An 8,794-nucleotide genomic window follows, 5' to 3' on the forward strand; every position below is an offset into this window, starting at 1 on the left:
CTAGTTGCTATCAGTAAACAAGGATGCATGGAGTTATGAATTTTTATCTAAAATAATAAACACTCCGCTCAGAATGTTCTATTTTTAACCACATAGATTTGCTTTCTGCTGTAGAACTTTGAGCTTTCTTATACAATTCTTCACCATCTTCTCTGATCTTTGATACATGCTTTCTTTATAACTAACAAAACAGCTCATTTTAGACTTGACCAAACTCTTCCAGGAGAATGCCCACACCAACATTTGCTCACACAGCCTAAGATGGGCATGGACACCCACAACTGTGTGTAGATTTTATCTCCACATTTATATTATTAGTGTATGATTTGTATTTCGTGATACTGTTTTTTCTTACAAGGTCTTTGAATGAGCATACCTTTCATGCTTTATTCCCCCAATATATTTTCTAAGATCTTTTTATAAGACTTTATATGGTTGTATATGTGAAAGAAATATGGAATGCTCTTTTTGTCTGCATATTCTGTCACAATTAGTTGCTCTGCTTACACATCTGCATAAGTACAAAGTGTGAAGTGGCGTAAAGAAAAGGGCCATGCTTCTGATATATGTGCGTTCATATTGTAGATGCGTACATACAAATAAACAGTCTCACACACATTCACACAGCTTCACATATACACTCACACATATGTCTGGACGCTCACAAACAGAATTGGTCAGATCTTATTTCTAAATAAAGCCTCCAACAAAAGTGGATTTTCTCCGATAGTTAGACACAAACGGCATCCGTCATGAGTGCTGTGATTCCTGTTGCATTATTCCAAATAAGAAATTTATGGAAGCCTGAATAAGAAGAATGCAAGGAAATCAGAGTGTCATCCCCTCCTGGACTATATAATAATAGAATTAGCTAACTTTTTCCCAACTCTCTTGATAAACAAACCACTGCTCTATTCAAACTGCTGATCCATCAGTCTCTTGGCTCTCTGATGCACTCTGTGAAGAGTCTTGAGAATTTATCATAATTATTATGAGGCTTTCTGAAAATCCGGGTCTGGAATGAGTGAGTGGAATGACTTATCTATCAAGATGGATGTTGCTGACAAGCATACTTTCTAGTCTAGTCAAAGGGTTTCCATTAGGGCCATATTTCTCCTGAAGGAATTGAGTGCTCCATGTACAATCAGAGTAAATGCACCAAGTAGAAGGCCCTGGTAATATCCTTAGAATGGCCTACACATTTTGTGTAGCAGTTAAATCTTCCTTACCCACACCATCTTTATACAACACAACCTCACGTAAACAGAATCAGCAGTTTGCTAAAAAGAGACACTGTATCCTACCAAAGACTTAGAAAGATTCAGAAATTGCCTTGAAAAAAGTATTCAGAGACTTTCTTTGTAGAAGATACTTGGACTGGGAGAACTTCTTGAAATAATAACTAACATATAAAGTGTCTCAGATTGTTCAAATGTTTTACCGTGTAAAAAATTTGGCTACTCTATTTTAGCTTAAGAAATTTAACTTGTAAAAACATGAGACATTGTTTTCAATTTGCTTTACCCTATAGCTCTGCAACTTGTTATTTTGTGTGGACCCTTGTTTTCACAGTGGAGCTTATTCTTTTCTATATTCTATCAAATATAATTTCAACAGAGCAGAGATATAATCATATTTGTGTTGAGGAGGCAGTACTGTCTTTTATGTTTTAGGGATGGGACAGAAGAGTCACTACTATCGATTGCAGCATATTTCTGAGAGTCCTACTTTGTTAGAGAATTAAAAGTATGAAACCAATCATGGGAACTAGGAGTCAGACACTCTTAAACTTTTTCTTTCATTTTTGGCCCAAGAGGCCGTGTTTCTAGACTTGGCACACACACACACACACACACACACACACACACACACACACACAGCCTTGCATCAAAGCACAATCTTACTAGGGTCTCAAACTCTTGTCCTGGTGGTAACATGTCTATAAGGCAGTGCTTCATGGGGCAAAGGCAGAATCAATACATTACCAACAATTCCTATTTGAATTGCATCATGCAGGAAAGAATCCACTGCCAAATCAACTAATCTTTGCTTGCACCAAATATTACTCTAGAGATTGAGGCAGAAACTAAATCCCACACCTTACAGAGGAATTGATTTTATATCTAACATTTATAAAAAGTCACCATATATTAAAAGTATACAATTTTACTGTTCCTTTTCTAGAACATACTTAAAATGTTCACTGCAATAAAGGTATTGAAAGAATAGTTTCTCTAGGAGGATACACACATTCTTATCCACAAAGGAAGTTACTTGACAAGATTAATAGACAATAATTTTTCAGATATCTGAAAATTTAACTTAACACCAACCAAGCTCCTGAGTCTCAGAATTAACTCTGAGTTTACAAATTTCTCTTGACCACTTAACTCCAGTCTCTGAGGCAACTGTACTTCTGCCGGCTTTGACTGTTTTTGTTGTTTCTTTTTACAATTAAGATAATTGATAATTCAAAATTTGCCTCATTCTATTTAAATTATAAATTATATTAAATAAATATTATTCCCCCTTGTTGAAGTAACCTGCTGTCAATACTTTCATATCTCCCCAAAAAGGTAGATTAATATTCCTTATTATTTTTAACAAACAAGCAAATTTTGTGATTTTTAACAGTAGGAGTTTTAGTGTGAAATATTTCTCCATTATCTCCTGTTATACCAGTATGTTTTATATGAAGAAGGTGAATTTTTACCATCAGTATGAGTAATTTAGTAATTCATGCTTTCAAGAAATTTGCTTTATTACTTTTGTCTTCTACGTGTCACAAGCACATTATAAATTTTTTTCACATCTGGATGATTTCCTTAAATAAGAAAACGCTACAGGAATGGCCTATTTCATCAAATATGGTTGATTCAATATTGTTTCCACCTAAATGAATGTTCACTATAATAAATGTCAAATTCCTCAGCTTATGTACTCAATGCTTCAAATTGAGCTACTATGATGATGAAGCATACTAAATATGTTTTTATTAGGTCTTCAAAATTCAAATGGATTCATGCATTTCTGCAAAGGACATGAATATGTAAATCAGACATATGTAAAGCAGTGTTTGTTCCTCTTCTAATGGTACAGCCTTCTTCCCTTATTCTTTTCTCAGCTGTAGCATTCCCACTTTGTTTCTGTGAAAATCTGCCCCACTTGACTATGGTTTTTATCCTTCTTAAAATGGTTTTATTACAGGACAGATGGAGAGGGCTGGAGTGAGGAAAGACTCTCTTCCTCAGGCTAGAATAAGATTTCAGAATTCTGCTTAGTGAACTTCTCCTTCCAGGACCATGGGACCATGGTACTATTTTATTTGCATCACATTATTATTACTACTGTTTGTTTTACATTACACATTACCTCTCGTATGTGAGGCTGCAAGCTTTACAAGTTCCGATGATGGTCTTTTATGGACATTTTTTTCTCTGTAGGTTTCAGCATAAAATCTCATGCTGACTGCTGTCTTGCACAGGGTCATGAGAGAGGTTTAGGAGATGAGGATTAGAATACAATTCCTCCAAACACAACTGGAAATGAGTTCAAAGTCCTTCAAAAATTACTTGGAATTTAAGTTGGCCATTATGTGATTTTTTTTTACCCTTGAATGTGGAAAGAAAATAATATCTGAGAGATGACCTCAAAGCCTTTCACGTGTTGGGTCTGAGTTCAGGCCCTACAGAGGAGGTGTTTCCACAGCTGCAGAAGGGAGAAGGGGGCTGGGCTCACACTTCATCAGCATGGAGAGCTGCTAAAAACATGTTTTCACAAGTAGGATCCACACCACCTGTGGAAGGGCATATAGAAACACAAATATGCTGTAGTAAAGATGATATTTTGTAAATATAAGTTGGAAATAATGTTGCTTTAATAGATGATATTTAAAAATTATTGTTTTATCTGGGTTAAAAATAATCTAAAAAGAAATGGAGAATATACAGTAATTAATAAATAAAATTGATGACTATGTACAATTCCCAAATAAAGTAGACTTATTTGACATTTCTAAATACTATTTTTAAAATGGCTTGCGAAAATCATGAAGACATGTATATACCTTTTTATTTCCATGATGTTTAAGACTTCTATTATAGTGAACATACGATAAAATTCACCTTAAATATTTATCTTTCTTACATGCAATCCATAACTTGTTGTAAAATAAGAAGAAAAAACATTAAAATTGGTACATATATATGTATATGCAAACACATATATACTTTGGGTAACCTTAACTCTTGTACCCAAAGTGAAATTTTTTTTTCACATTTATTTTTGAGACTGAAGAACTTTGATTACAACACAGGGTTTAGCTACAATTCCAGAAACAACTTGTACCCTGGGGATTCTCAGTGGAAGCATTTTGGGGGCATTCTGGAAATTTGTGAGATGTTTCGCTTGTCCAATTCCTTAGAGAGGAGCTATGGGTATTTAGTAGGCAAGGGAGAGGAATTTTTAAATTAATTTTTGTATTGGTGTGTTGTTGAAAAGTTAACTTTAGGTCATGGAAGGATCCAACACAGGTAATCCTGGCAGGATGACTGTTTCCACATGGTGACCAGGAATCTGGGTTCTTTGCATCTTCTGGTTCCTCCATCTTCTGTGGCCAAGTGGGAGAAGAGAAAAGAGGCACATTTTCACTCAGATCCCCTTGGCAAAAAGTCACCACAGAGATATCCCCAATGCCGTAGGAGAATACACCTTACTGGACATCTGTTTTCTTGCATATATCACAATTGCTACAGAGGTAGGGATCCCATTCTTTAAGAAGCAGTCGGCCACAGTCTGTGAAGTTAGCACAGCTCATTTGTAACCAGGGACATGCTGGAGCCAGCCAGCTTACAAGATCCAATTTGTTAAATTCTTAGAAATTTTGAGAGCCAGCTTTTGGACACAAATATTATTAAAATTAAATCATATAAATTCCATTTAAATTATATTAAAACCAAAAGTCATACACAACCAAAATCTATCGCTTCCTAGTCCACTTACCACATTTAATCATTATCTATGCTCTTGAGGCTATTTGTATTTATTGTCTCTGTATGTTGGAAATACTATATTATGGTGTTTCCCTCCCCCATCCACCCATGTCCAGTGGTAGCTTACACAGTGCTGGGTATGGTGGAAATGTAATTAGCATGGGAACTGGAAAGCATCAAACACTACAAATCAAAGGGTTTTTTTTCTTTTCTTTTCCTATTTCTTTTTTATTTTTCTGAGAAAAAATTATTAAACAATAACCAGAATATACTGAATATAATATTTCACAAAAATCTCTGTTAAAGTTTATGTCTATCTAACTTTATCTCTACTTATATCTATCTGTATACACATACAACTATATTTATAATTACATTTAAAGTACATGTTCCTCCAGGTGTTGTAGCATATGCTTGTAATCTCAGTACTGGGGAGGCTGAGACAGGAGGATTGCAGGTTCACAGCCAGTCTTAGCTATTTAGTCAAGTCATACACAACTTAATGAACCCTGTGCTCCTGGGTTCAATCCCCAGTGCTGCAAGGAAAAGAAAAGAAAAGAAAAGAGAAGAAAAGAAAAGAAAAGAAAAGAAAAGAAAAGAAAAGAAGAAAGAGAAAATGTTTCTTCATAAGCTGCTTTATCTTTATAATAATAAAATACAGAACTTTTCTTAAAAGTATATCTGCATTGCCATTTTTATTAATCACATACTATTTGTTGCTATTTAGTTAATGTTATAACACTGGAAAACTGGAGTGGCTTCAGATGTGAGAAATGTGGCGATTGTGACTTAGCTATTTAATTAAATATCCTTCATACTAAATATAGTTAATGAAAAGCCTTAAGTCCATTTAAAATTACTCTGGCATGTGAATCTATTTTTTTAAGAATGTTGTATGGACTTTAAATACAAATGATACATCTTTCATACACAAATTTATATATGTGATTTGAGATATTGTTATCAGCCTAAAATAAGTTCTGTGTTTTAAATACTAGCTTAAAATTATGCATAATACCCACCCATGTTTATAACATCACAATTCACAATAGCCAAATTATAGAACCAACCCAGGTTTCTGAAAACAGACGAATAGACTACAAAATTTGGGGCTATATATGCAATGGAATTCTCAAGCTATAAAGAAGAGCAAAATTATGTCATTTGCATGAAAATAGATGGGACTGAAAAATATTATGCTATATGAGATGAGCCAGTCTCAGAAACTCAAGGATTATATATTTTCTCTCATATGTGAAAGCTAAAAAGAAAATAGAAAAAAGACTTCAGATAAAGGAGAAGAGTAAGACTAGAACAGTTTAATGCAATGGGGAAAGGTGTGGGGAGGGAGAAAAGGAGAAGCAAGAAAGAAAGCAGAGCCAATAATGTTACAGTAATCAGTACCGATATCACTAACAGGTAAGGTGAGGGGTGGAGCAGGGTTGGATGCCGTGACAGTCTGGATTTCCAATTTGATTGGATCATGAAACACCTAGCATGAGGTGACTTTGGGTGTGTTGATGAGTTGATTGGTTTATGCAATAGCAGATTGAAGGGGAAGTCCTGCCTTGAATGTAGACAGCACCTTTCTGATAGGCACAAGATCTGGATTAAAGAAGGAAAAAGCCATCTGAAGGCATGTGTGATTCTTCCTGAAGAAATCTGGTCTCATCTGAAACATCGGCCTTCAGCTCTTCCAACTGGACCTTCATCATTGTTTCTCCGAGAGTTTCCTGGCCTTTCTATTTTAGGCTAAGATTAAGTTAGTGGTCACTCTAATTCTGAGACTCCAGCTCTTGGACCACCCCACCAGCTACTGGTTTCTCAGGCTCTTCACGTGCAGTTAAGAACTTGGGACTACACTGCTTTGAACTATATTTGATAAGTCCCATTTTACCACATATGTATTCTGAGTTCTTACTCTAGTGAACTATGACCAATAAAGATATGACGGGAAAAACACAAAATGATCTATGCATATATGAATATATCACTCTGAATTTCACTGTGACGTATAATTACAATGTACTGATATAAGTATTGTCTGGTTTACAGATAATTCTGCACAATAAAAATGTGCATAATATATAATTAACATTTTTATTGATTGAATGTTGAAATCATGCTGTTTAGACACACTGGATTATATTAAGTACATGACTAAATTTAGTGCATCATTTTCTTTTATTATAACTACTTAATAGAAAAATTATGTATGTGATACATACACAATTATAATTGATATTATTCCAATAGAAATATGATAGAAAATTATAATATAACCATTAGAGAGCAGTATATTCAAGATCATGTGCTTTGACTTTCATTCTTGATGTGTTTGTCCCAAACAAACAACAATTACAACTCTTCTCAATCACCTAAGAATGACTTCACTACTAGCAGTTCAGGGGTATTCTTTCCTAGCTCTCGTCATCAACTTACCCCATGAGGACTGTCACTCTCCTGTGTTCCTCTATTTTTCTGGACTATAAATTCCCTGGTGGACTGGCATCTGCCCTCAAAGACACAGTCAAGAAGGACATGCACATGTAGGTGCCTGAGTTACGTGATGTCCCATTATTTCTGATAATTTCTCTCTTCTTTGTTTAGTCAATATTTTTGTTTCTGCAGAATTGGAACACTGCCATTCATTTGACAGCTCAACTTATTCATGGGTCATCCAAGCTTAAATAACCATTCCATTTTCAAGCAAGCAAGACAAGGGTGCTTAAGTCAACTTTGAGCTTGACTAAGTACTGCTGTAGCAGCAAGATTCAATGTCATGAACAATGATTACCATGGAATAAGATATACAGTTAGACAGTTGCAGGAATAAATTCTCAGTGCTTCTTTAGGCCGTCACCCAGGGCCTTGTCCTGGTTACAGTGAGCAGCCTATCAGAAGCAAGAGATGAATATGCATCTTAATTGCTAAGACGCCAAATGTTTATGGGTATACATTTGTGAGTGAATGTGTGTATACACCTAATTATGCTCAGCTATTCCACCAGCTTAATATTGGCTTTTCAATGCTTGTAATTTTCATTCTTTTTTATTACTACTGGTGATGTTATAATGATTCCACTGTTTATTAAATAGTCATTCACATTTTTTCTCTTACATATTCTACTCAGAGTTTTGGTGTATGCTATTTGAAACATATTTTTGATATGCTATATACTAGATATATTAAAATTTATTCAGTTAAATTTAACCATTTTACATATTTCAATAATTTTGTTATGAAAAACATTGTTACCTTTGTACCTTTTAACCTAAGTCTTTAGTGATATATATTTATTAGGAAATGGAAGCTGCAGGCAGTCCACAGTGTACATGCTCAGCAGGAATTTCAAAATAGAACTTCAAATTCCTCACCAAATGTAATAGTATTGAAACCACTGGCTTCCAGTTTCGAATCTCAGGCACATGGGTGAGAGTGAAAAAAGACTAGTTTGATCTTTTCTTTTATATGTCAACAAGAATAAGAGCCAGATGATACTCAGATGAAGGCTCAGAACATAGACTCTACAATAAAGGGAAGGATTTGATGAGGAAAGAGCACCTTTTATCCCTGGCTCATCCCAAAAAAGAAGCATTGTAGGAAGCCAGGAACAGGGAATATAATTGGGATTAGATATTAGTGGTGTTCTGAGCTGTGTGTCAGGACAGTGCACCTTGATATTTTTAACCTCACTCAATAGAATATGCATATAAATGCCTGGATCTATTTGCAGCAATCTCAGACACAGAATTTTGTCCATACTCCTCAAAGTGCGTTCAGATAAACAGGAAACTCCTGAC

This window comes from Muscardinus avellanarius (assembly GCF_963383645.1).
Source record: "Muscardinus avellanarius genome assembly, chromosome: 2".
In the NCBI taxonomy this organism is placed as follows: Eukaryota; Metazoa; Chordata; class Mammalia; order Rodentia; family Gliridae; genus Muscardinus; species Muscardinus avellanarius.